At 38.9% G+C, this 12,103-nt stretch overlaps 1 long non-coding RNA gene across 1 annotated transcript in view; it reads right to left on the reverse strand.

The window, feature by feature from the left end:
- The window catches only part of LOC109391671 (uncharacterized), a 17,196-nt gene extending 8,084 nt beyond the window's left edge, over positions 1 to 9,112 (reverse strand). The window contains exons 1-2 of the long non-coding RNA XR_002125886.1: positions 8,735 to 9,112; positions 8,294 to 8,384 (exon numbers count right to left, since the gene is read on the reverse strand). This is a non-coding gene — a long non-coding RNA (uncharacterized LOC109391671). The remainder of the gene's footprint in view (positions 1 to 8,293; positions 8,385 to 8,734) is intronic.
- Between the last annotated feature and the right edge of the window lie 2,991 nt (positions 9,113 to 12,103).

A 12,103-nucleotide genomic window follows, 5' to 3' on the forward strand; every position in this document is an offset into this window, starting at 1 on the left:
TGCCCACCCACAATTAACTGAACACAGCACCTTGAGCTGAGCGGCACGACTAGACTTGGAGCTGAGCTTGCTGCGCCCTCCACAGCTAAGATTGAAGGCTGACAACTTGGCTGACCCCTTTCCCCAATTCCCTAACACTGTTCCCTTCCCCCAATTCCCCATTAAAATCTTAGAAAAAAAAGAAAAGAAAAAAAGAACATCTGATGGTGCCCAAGAAATCATTGAAAAACAAAAGTGATGAGACATTAAAATATACTATAAAACCACTATAATTAAAACTGGTATTGGCATATGAACAGAAAATAGATAAATGGAATAAAATGGAATGTCTAAAAATAGATCCCAGAACACATGGAAATTTACTTCATAAAGGTGGGAATTCAGATCCCTGGGGCAAAAATGCAGGATGCCAATGGAAGAGTTGCAATTTCTTCACCTTTAATGAAGGGTGCTAAAACAACTAACTGGTTAGCCACCTAGGAAAAGATAAAATTGCATATATACCTCACATCACTCACAGAAACAAATTCCAAATGGATCGTGCTTCTAAATGTTGGAGGGATGAGGCAAACAAACCCACACCCATATGTAGGGTATTCAAGAGATTTCTGGGCTAATTAAGGGAAAAGATATGACCATGAGGTGGCAGTAGCATACAAAAGCTTTATTTGGGAAGCACTTCGACAGGTTTGTATGTGGGGAAAGTCCCACATAGAATGAGAAAATACAGAAGCTATGGCATGAAAGCTACTATTCAGAATGGGACTAGGCAAACCCCTACTCCAGAAAGAGAAGGCGATCACAGAGGGACCAATGTGTCCAGGTCATGTTGCTCAGGAACCTGGTGGTGGGGTGGGTGTCTCTGGGTGAGGAAACTCTGAGGGGCAGCACCAGCTTGGGATCTTTATAGCCCCAGGATTTATCTTATCTATGACTAGCAGATGTTGGGCATAATTTCATGGGGTATGCAAAGCAGGTAGGCTCTAAACAGCTAAGAATCTCCTTGTCTAGGCTAGGTTTAAAACATTAAGTGTATAGAATTTTGAGTTTGGCATTTGTGGGCTACTATGTATAACGCTGCTGTGAACATTGCTGTGCAGAGATCTATTAGAGTGCCTGCCTTCAGTTCTTTTAGATATATGTATCCAGAAGGGGAATTGCTGGGTTATATGCTAATTCTCTACTTAATTATCGAGGAACCTCCATACAGTTTTCCACAGTAGTCATACCATTTCAATTTCCCACCAGCAACATACAAGGGTTCTTCACATCCTCACCATCATGTGTTGTCTTCTGTCTTTTGGATAACAGCCATCCTAATAGGTGTGAAGTGGCATCTCATTGTAGTTTTTACTTGCATTTCTCTAATGATTAGTGATGAACATATTTTCATGTGCTTGTTGGCCATCTATATACCTTCTTTGAAGAAATGCCAACTGTATTCAAATCCTTCACCCATTTTTGAATTGCATTATTTTTTGTTGTTGTTGAATTCTGGGAGTTCCCTAGAGATTCTGGATATTAATCCCTTATCAGATAAATGATTTGCAAATATTTCTCCTATTCTGTGGGTTGTCTTTTTACTCTTATGTTATTGTCCACAAAAGTTTGTAATTTTGAAGAGGCTCAGTTTATCTTATTCTGTTGCCTGTGATTTTGATGTCATAGACAAGAAACCATTGCTGAATCCAATGTCATGAAGCTTTTCCCCTATGTTTTCTTCTAAGAGTATTATAGTTTTAGCTCTTACATTTAGGTTTTTTATCCATTTTGAGTTAATTTTTGCATATTGTATGGAGGAGGGGGCCAATTTCATTCTTCTGCATGTGAAAACCCAGTTGTCCTAGCACCATCTGTTGAATAGATTATTCTTTCCTCCATTGAATGGACTTGGCACCCTTGTCAAAATCCATTCATTATAGGTGTGTGAGTATGTTTTTTTTTTTTTTTTAATTGGGGAATTGGGGGATGGGAACAGTGCTATGGGGGAAGGGGTACAGACAAGTTGCTGTCATTTTGTTCTTCAGTCTAGTTGTGGAGAACGTTGCTTCACTGGCCCAAGTTGGCACCATCATTGCGCTCTTCCCAGAGAAGCAGATCAGTTGCCGGCTTCTGGATGGCCGCTCACGGTGGCTGCTGGCTGCTCATGCTGGCTACTGGCTACATACGGTAGCCCATGGCAATCCACTGCCACAGGGGCTGCAGCCTATACCGTCGCCAGCGACTCATGGGCCGACCAGCTCCAGGTTGAGCTGTTGTTCAGCATCTTAGCTGTAGAGGGCAGTGTCACTGGCCCTCATATGTGGGATCCGAACCAGGGCCCTCTGGCATCCCAAGCCAGTTCTTAACCATCGTGCCACTCGGCTGGCCCAGTGTGGGTATATTCTGACCTCTCAACTCTATTGCATTGGTCTCTATGTCTATCCTCATGCCAGTATGTTTTAACCATACTTTTAATTCCTGCAAATTGCTGCTTTAGTAGCTACAAAAATGCCACTAGCTGTTAGTTGTTTCCAAGTAAACCCTGCCTCATCCAGAAACATCTGGAGACTTTAGATAGCCCCGAACCATAATCTCTAACTGTCACACTGAACATACATTTTATGGAGGAACCATTTTCATATATAGCTGGTCAATTCTAAGCCTGCTTACTGTGCCTTACCCATTCCTATGAAAACCAAATAATGGTGCCTGCCCACAGTTCTCCTCCCTTCCTCTGCTCTGTGACAATCCCAGTGCTTCCCCTAGGTGGCACTGCATGGAATGCTATGTATCCCCCCAAGAACTGTGAATATAACAGAAGTGTAAAACTCTGGTTTCTCTCTTGAGCTGCATTTGGCTTCACCATACCTCACACAAGGTAATATGATTAAAACAACTGGGACAGTGAGCAGGATTGTTTGGCCCCAAATGAGAGAGATGCCACTGGATCACTCTTGGCTTACTAACTGGTTTCACTAGATGGCAGAGGAGGCTCGGAATACACCATTGCCTGCTGGTGCATTTGTACGTTGATCTATGTGCTGTTTGACTTTGGTATCAGGATAATGCTAGCCTCATAATATGAATTTGGAAGTGCTCCCTCCTCTTCAATTTTTGAGAGTTTGAGAAGGCCTGGTGTTAATTCTTCTTTAGATGTTTGGTACAATGCACCTGTGAAGCCATCTGATTCTGAGCTTTTCTTTGTTGGGAGGTTTTTGATTACTGATTCAATCTACTTATTAATTATTGATCTGTTCAGAATTTCTATTTCTTCATGATTCAGTCTTGGTACATTGTATGTTTCTAAGAAATTTTTTTTTTTTAAGATTTTTATTGGGGAATTGGGGGATGGGAACAGTGCTGTGGGGGAAGGGGAACAGACAAGTTGCTGTCCTTTGGTCTTCAGTCTAGTTGTGGAGGACGCTGCTTCACTGGCCCAAGTTGGCACCATCATTGCGCTCTTCCCAGGCGAGGAAGATCAGTCGCCAGCTTCTGGACGGTGTTTCTAAGAATTTAAACTTTTCTCCTGGACAGTCCAATTTATAGGCATATAATTGTTTAAATTAATCTCTTCTCATCCTTTGTATTTTTGTGACATCAACTGTAATGTCTCCTCTTTCATTTAGAATTTTATTTATTTGAATCCTGTCACTTTTTCTTGGTAAGTCTAGCTAAAGGTTTGTCAATTTTGTTTATCTTTTCATAAAAAAAGGATTGTCAATTTTGTTTATCTTTTCATAAAAAAAGGAACCAATTCATAGTTTCACTGATCTTTCTACTGTTTTCCTATTCTCTATTTCATTTATTTCTGCTCTGATTTTTATCTCCTTCCTTCTGCTAACTTTGGGCTTAGTTTGTTCTTTTTCTAGTACTTTGAGGTATAAACTTAGGTGGTTGATTTGAGAGCTTTCTTCTTTCTTAATATTGACATTTATTGCTACAAACTTCCTTCTTATAACTGCTTTTGCTGTATCCCATAAATGTTGGTGTGTTGTATTTCCATTTTTGTTTGTTTCAAGATATTTTTTACATACAGTCATGCCAGTGTTTGTTAGTACCAGTTCTTATACTTCTGATTGCAATATAAATTGCTATTTTTGGAGGTATATTTGGCAATTCTAATAAAATTCTAAAATGCAAATATCTTTAGCTCAGCAATGCCACTTTCAGGTGTGTATTTTATGAAAAGAATACAATAGAGGTGTAAAAGATTTCACTACAAGGATATTCACTAGAGTACTTTAACAACAGCAAGGAATATGGGAAACAAATCCTTAACAACAGGGCACTGGTTAAAATAGAGCTTATTTATTTGAACAAATACAATGCAACTACTAAAATTCTTATTTCATTACTTTTGATTTCTTTGTGTAGATCTTGTCCCTTTCTTGCTATATTTATTTCTAATTTTTAAAAATATTCCCTATTAAGAATGGAAGTTTTCCACATTTATATTTCTACATGAAGCTAGTGTGCATGAGCGAGGGTGGGGTGTGGGTGTGGGTATGTGTGTTGTCTTGTGTCTAGTGTACCTGAGAAAAATTAATATTAATAGTTTTAAAACGGAACCTTTTCTTTCTATACAGAAAACCATAGCTAAATATATAGATAATATTGTCTCTTCTTTTCCAGTATTTATATAAATTAGTTCTAGACACCAGGATCTACAAAGCAGTGTTGATTAAGCATGGAATATATGGAAAATCTTGACTTGTTCTGATTAAATGGAAATTATTTTGGCCCTGTACCATCAATTAAATTAATTATTTAACAGAATTATTAAATAAAAATTATTCTACTATTGAAATCTGAGTAAGGTCTGTAGTTTAACAACATGATGCCAATGTCAACTTACTGGTTTTGATCATTGTGGTATGGTTCTGTAAGATGTTACCATTAAGGGAAGCTGGGTGTACTAATTTTGCAATTTCTAGTGAGTCTAAAATTATTGCAAAATAAAAATTGTGAATTTTAATATTATTAATTTGGGGTACTGTTCAATCCTGGGCATGTGTGCAAAATGCCTACTTGAGATCTCCACTACTGTGTGTGATGGTCATGCTAATTTTGAGATACCTAAGACAAGCTCATGATTTTCCCCAACACTTATTCAGTCTTACTCCATTTCCATAAACGAGAATTCCATTATTGCAGTTGCTCAAGCCGAAATTCTTGGGAGTCATCATTCTTTTGTTTCTCTCGTAGACCACGTGAAATCTACCACAAAATCCTATAAGTTCTACCTTCAGAATATATAAAGAATACACAAAATATATTTATAATTCATCTCCATATCACCATCTTTACTGCTATCACTGGACTTCAGGGCTTATCTGTTAACAGCAGCTAGCATTACCTTAATTAATATGATATAGAGATAGAAAGATCTTTGTAGTACTTGTGGTATATGTAATTCTAGACTAGATACAAAGAGAGGAACTTCTAGGCCACTTGGTATGATTTTCATTTTTATAAAAACATCTAATTATCCTCCAAAGTGATTGATCATTTATACTCAATCCTATCTGTGTAATAAAGTATCAGTTTTCCCACATATTTGCCTATTATTGAACTATAAAAGTATTTGCCAACCTGATGGGAGAAAACTAGTGTCTCCATATTACTTTAATATACTTTTCCCTAATTGCTTCTGAGAATTTTTTTCTAATTGTCAGGTCTAATTTTATCAACATATGAAATTTTGTTTCTTCTGTTATTTTTAACATATCCAACTGACTATACTAGGTAATAGAAAAAGCTTTTTTTGTATTTTTATGTTCTTTTACTTTACTTATGGACTTTATTTATTTAAAGATTGTTTCAGTTGATTTGTAGACATACAGTCTTGCCTTCATCTCTTTACCCTGTAGGGACCCAGGACCAGACCCTAAGCTAAGCAAGCTCATTTCGGAGAGTACCCCTGCCCAGAGGAATTTAAAAAGCTCCTGCTTCAGCAAAAGCCATAACAAATTGTCTTGTCAAGAAAGTAAAAGAAGATAAACTAAGTATATGGCTTGTTAGGAAAAGATAAACAAGTCATGTTTTATAGCCCGTCAAGAAGATAAGCAAGTTATGTATTAGCTCATTAAAAATAATAACCTAACTGTGTTTTATAGTTTGTTAAAATAAGATAAACTAACCATTTTTTCCTTTTTACACACTAACTGCTTTTTTTTTGCTTCTGTATCAAGCTTCAGCTATAAATTCCTTACCCACCAAGACTTAGCTGCTGCTCTCTCGTCTCTTGAGAGACAGTCCCAGGTCTGGTCATAAAATCTCTGGAAGGAAAATCTTTTGTGCAAGTTTTGTTAAGGAGCCGTAAACCTAACAACCCATTCTTCTGAAATAAGTTCCTCTCATTTCTGTAAAATGTCTTATGGCTCTGCTCAGATCTTTTTATAAACAGTGTTAAACTTTAGTAGTGATGTTAAAACTTCGTTTTTAAAAAAATATTTATTATTAAATGAATATTAAAAATATTATTTACTTATCTGTTAAAAATAACAAAACATTACATGTAATCAAATATTTTATTTAAAAATAAATATATTTTTCAAAACAAAATTTAGTGGCATTATTTTACATTTTCGCATAACTATTTAATATTTGCTTAATAGATAACAGCTGTGTTCTTATATCTGCTTCTATAATCAACCTGTTGTGAAATGTTTTTTTGTTTTGTTTTGTTTTGTTTTTTACCAGCATGCAGTGGGACTTAATTTTTTAATTAAATTTATTTGGGTGACATTTGTTAATAAGTTTCAAGTGTATGATTCTATAATACATCATCTGCATATTGCATTGTGTGCTCACCACCCAAAGTCTAGTGTCCTTCTGTCACCATATATTTGTCCCTGTTTACCCTCTTCCTCTTCCCCCAACCCCCTTCCCCTCTGTTGACCACAATACTCTTGTCTGTGTCTATGAATTTGTTTTGTTTGTTCATTTGTTGCTTTTTGTTTTATATTCCACATATAAATAAAATCATATAGTTCTTGTCCTTTTCCATCTGACTTATTCAATTAGCATAATACTCTTAAGGTTCATCCATGTTGTCTCAAATGACAATATTTCATCCTTTTTATGGCTGAGTAGTATTCCATTGTATATATGTACCACATTTTCTATAAAGAACTCATATAACTCAACAACAAAAACCCAAACAATCCAATTAAAAAATGCACAGAGAACCTAAACAGACAATTTTCCCAAGAAGACATACAAATGGCCAACAGATACATGAAAAGATGCTCAACTTTACTAGCTATTAGGGAAATACAAATCAAAACCACAATAAAATACCACCTCACATCTGTTAGAATGGTTATTATCAATAAGACAAAAAATAACAAGTGTTGGAGAGATTATGGAGTAAAAGGAACCCTCATACACTGCAGGTGGGAATGTTAATTGGTACAGCTATTATGGAAACCAGTATGGATACTCCTCAAAAAATTAAGACTAGAATTACCATATGATCCAAGGAGTCTCTCTTCTGGATATCTATCCCCAAAAAATCTGAAAACATTGATTCATAAAGATATATATACTCCTATGTTCATTGTAGCATTAGCCAATGAACATATAGCCAATTCACAATAGCCAAGAGATGTGTTATATTGTTTTAATTGAAGTATGTGAATAAATTCAGCTTCACACAGATACGCAAATGGAAAAGGAGGGGGTATTTTAACAGCCTCTTCAGATAATTGTGAATAGTCTTCTTTGATACAGCACCAAAATTAACAAAGGGTCATTTCTTAAAGATTAGTTTCAATGTGGAATCTGAAACTCTATCAATAAACTTGTTGCAAACAAAAATCAATTTCAGGTTGATTGAGAATTTAAATGTGACACCAAACTTCAAAAAGTGAATAAGACAATGAAGACAAGTGTATTGATTATTAAAGGTTTGGGAAGGATTTCTTAAACAAGACACAAAAACTCACAAATAAACTTGACTAATCTAAAATTCAGAATCCTGGTGCATCAAGACTCCATAAAGAGAGGGAGACACTTACAACCAAATAAAAGAAACTGTATCAAAGATATCAAACTCCTAAATATCATGCAAAAATGACAACAATACAAAGCTGCAAAAACATATAGATATTTCCCAAACTTAAAATGGCCAATAAATCTAAAAAGATGCTCATTTTCATTAGTAATTAGCAAAATATAAATTAAAACAATGAGATAACATTTCTTAACTACTCTAAACATAAAATCCAAAAACTATAAAATCCCAAACAAATTTGAACATACAGATTCTACACCCAGCAAGTTCATTTTTAGAGTAACTCATACATACGTGCAATGGGAAATGTGCAGGAATGTTTATGGCACCATTATTCATAATGCAAAAAAGCTGCAAACACCCAAAGAGATCCATCCACTCGAGACTGGATAAATAAGTTGTGATGTATTCATACAAAAGAAACAAATGCTGCAATTATATAAAGTACAGCTACATGCAACACATAAATGATTCTTAAATATGTGAACAAAAGTATCTCATGGAGTAATATATTAACATGCTATTATGTCGCTTTTTCTTTCTTGATTTTTTAATAACTTTTTATTTTGAAATAGTTTAACATTCATAAGAAATTGCAAAAATCATAGAAATGGCAGTGTGAGGTAGGCTTCCTGAGTTTTCCCCTGGAAGTTACCACAAATTGAACAACTATAACTCATCAAAGGATTCTCTGCTCATCACACAGAACAGCTAAGAGACACTCATGAGGATTACCTGAAGGTGAGCAAACCAGGAGGGAGAAAGTGTGGAGACGTGGCCCACAGCCGCCGCAGAGACGCAGGACGTAGGCCAGAGATTGCAATAGCCAGGCCTTGGGCTCTCTCCCCGCACCCCACAGTCCTGCTGAGGGACCAGCATATAGGACAGTGATGCCCAGTGCTCAAAGCAGAGACCTCAGCTGAGAACTGCAGCTGGGCTCTCAAAGTCAAGCAAAAAGCAGAAAAAGCACTGTGCCTGGACCCTTCCCCCGACTCTCCCACAGCTCTCCTACCCCGCCCTTCCAGAGTTTAAGCAGGTCTGAGAACTGGGAGGGAGTAGTGTCAGATTACAGAGGTTCTGCGACCCTCAAGAACTGGAAAAGCTGGTTTGACAGCTGTAACCTAGGGAAGAGGCTGGAACTGGTGTGATACTGCTGGGCTGGCCAGGAAGACAAAGGCACCAGCCTACCCAGTCCCCGCTTTTCTGGGCACGGCAGGGCAATTAGAGCTGCTGAGACACAGATCTGGGCTTTCAGAAGCTCAGAAATCTCACGCCCCTCACCCCCAACGGAAGAGCCCTAAGACCCAGGTGACCTGTGCACAGAGAAGAAGCCCGCCTCCCAGTGGATGGCTGTGGTGTTCTCAGCACGGGTTTGTGCAGGTGAGAGCAGAAACTGCACAGACTTTGTAAAAACTACCAACCACACTCCATAGCCCTGCCCACTAAAACTACACTGCCAGGGGCACTCTGGGCGCCAGGTGGTCGGCTAGGCCTCCACAAGACACAGAGAAGATTTTCTACATCAAAGGACAACCTGGAGATAGCTTGGTGAACTTAAGCCAAGACTGGCACTGGTTTTTTTGTTGTTGTTTCTGTTTGTTTTATTGTCATTTTTAGATATATATTTTTTCCTCCCCCCCCCTTTTCTTTTTTCTTTTCCTTGCTCTATTTTTCCTCTTTTCTGTTTTTCTATATTGATTTTTTTTTGGTGGTGTTATTTTTTGTTCTTTTTTTTTGTTTTGTATTTTTTTTGTGTTGAGTGTTGGTTTGAAACAGGGCCTGGTTGAGACCCCCATAAAAGAGGCCTTGCAATGTCCCTGGCCTCGCCTCTTCCTGCCCTAGAGCTTAACAAGTGATCAATCCCCTCCGTGCGGTTTGAGCTTGGAATGTTCCCTGTCCCAGTTCCTGAGCTTAGGGTGTCCCCTGTCCCAATTCTTTGCTTTAGATAATTATCCTGAAACTTATGCTTGCTTACTAGTTACAATGTGCGCCCCCCCCCCCTTGCTTGCTGATTACAATGTGGCCTAGCATTCTTTCCAAGTTACTGTCATCACTGCTCCTGAGCTGATCACCACATTGGAGAGCCACATCGCCACAGGGGAGGCTCCATGCAGAACCCCGGAACCATTATGTAGCCTCTGAAGGAATGCCAGATTTTTCCCTTAAATATCCCAGGCTGGTCTGAGAATGTTAAGGTAGCTTTTGGAGGTGTTAACCCGCTGCCTTCTCAGACCACCGGTACTCTGATAATAAACGCTTATTCTGTGACCCAACCCCTGTGTTGATCTATTGGCTGAGCGGCGCAGGCAGCACAAGCCCCCTGGACTCATTTGGCCTCCGGTTTGGCCTCCTTGCTTCAGGTTGTTGGTGGTTTTTATGTGTGAGTGTACTTGTTTTGTTGTTGTTATTGCTGTTGTTGGTTGTGGTGGTTTGTTTTGTTCTGAAATCGCCCTGCACAAGAGCCCAGCCAAAGAGGCACAAGAATCAACACATCCAGAAGGCAACACCAGACCAGACCAGAGCATTACGGGGTCTGACCTACAAGAGACACACCCAAAGGGAATTCTCTACAGGTACAAGAGCCCACGGGGCCAAGCCTTATCTGAGGGGTCAACCCTCACACAGCAGCTCATACACTATGGACATAGCCAGTTCTCACAGCTACTCATCCTGGGAGTCAATCCCGCCTACTAACAAGCCAAAAGCAATTGAAGCTCAACTTCAACAGGAGAAGACACACAACACAAGGGACACCTCTGAACCACACCACAGGAGAATAGGGAGACTGCAATTCGAATATAAAGGACACATACTGTATAAGACCACCCAGCAAAGACTGAAAGACCTAGGGGAGTTACCTAATACATCAAAGCAAACACAGAGTGACAGCCAGAATGAAGAAACAAAGAAACATATCCCAAATGATGAGACAAGTAAAAAGTTAATGGGAGTGGGCTTGTGAGCTGGCAGGATGGGACAGGCAAAGAGTTAACAGGAGCGAGGTTGTGGGCTAACCGGAATGAGCTTAAACAGTAACTGCTTGGCTCTGACTCCCCTGGCTAGCACTGCACCTGCAAGCTGACAAGCACCATCCATCACAGGTGGGAACAGAATGGTTCCCAATCACAACAGCAACCCCCTGCAAGCTGACATCCATCATAGATGGGAACAGGACAGTTCCCAGGAGAAGAAAACTGTTAACAGCAGCCCTCCTGCAAGCTGACAAGCAGCCTACATTCAGCTTAGAAAAATATAAAACCGCAACACACTTTCTCATCGGGGCAGTTGTCCCCCATTGGACTCTACCCTAGCACAACTCCTGCCAGTATCTCTCTCTTACCCCCCTGTCTCTACAGCTCTCCCTCTCAGACTGTCCTAGCAAAACTTCTGCCAATTCCAAAAAGAACTCTCTCTCTCTCTCTCCCTCTCTGTTTCTCTCTGTCTCTCTCCTTTCAATAAATCTTGTCTCTGGATACTCTTATAGAGTCTTGTAAATTCTTTGTGGTCTGCAAATGACCAGGGGTTAATTCTACACCAAGACACCAAAAAAAAGAACAAGAGAAACCTCCAGAAATGGATCTAAATGAAACAGGCAACCAACCTATCAGAGACAAAGTTTAGCACACTGATTGTAAGAATGCTTAAGGAACTTAGTGAGAATCTCAACAAAGAGATAGCAAACATAAAGAAAGATACAGAGGGCCGGCCAAGTGGCTCAGTTGGTTAAGAGCTCGCTCAAGAGTGCAAGCTCTGAGCATAAAGGTCACCAGTTCGATTCCTGGCCTGAGCTGAGCTGCCACTGAGCTGCCAACAGGTGGCAGAATGGCTCAACTAAAAAAAAAAAGAAAGAAAGAAAGATACAGAAATCATAAAAAATAACGAGTCAGAATTAAAGAATACAATAACTAAAATGAAGAACACACTCAAAGGAGTTACCAGCAGATTAGATGAAGCAGAGGACTGAATCAGCGTTTTAGAAAAAAAGATAGCAGAAATCGCCCAGTCAGAACAACAAAAAGAAAAAACAATGAAAATAGTTTAGGAGATCTGTGGGATAACATCAAGTGCAACAACATATGCATCATAGCAATACCAGAATGAGAA

The sequence above is a fragment of the Hipposideros armiger genome, unplaced genomic scaffold (assembly GCF_001890085.2).
Source record: "Hipposideros armiger isolate ML-2016 unplaced genomic scaffold, ASM189008v1 scaffold_298, whole genome shotgun sequence".
In the NCBI taxonomy this organism is placed as follows: Eukaryota; Metazoa; Chordata; class Mammalia; order Chiroptera; family Hipposideridae; genus Hipposideros; species Hipposideros armiger.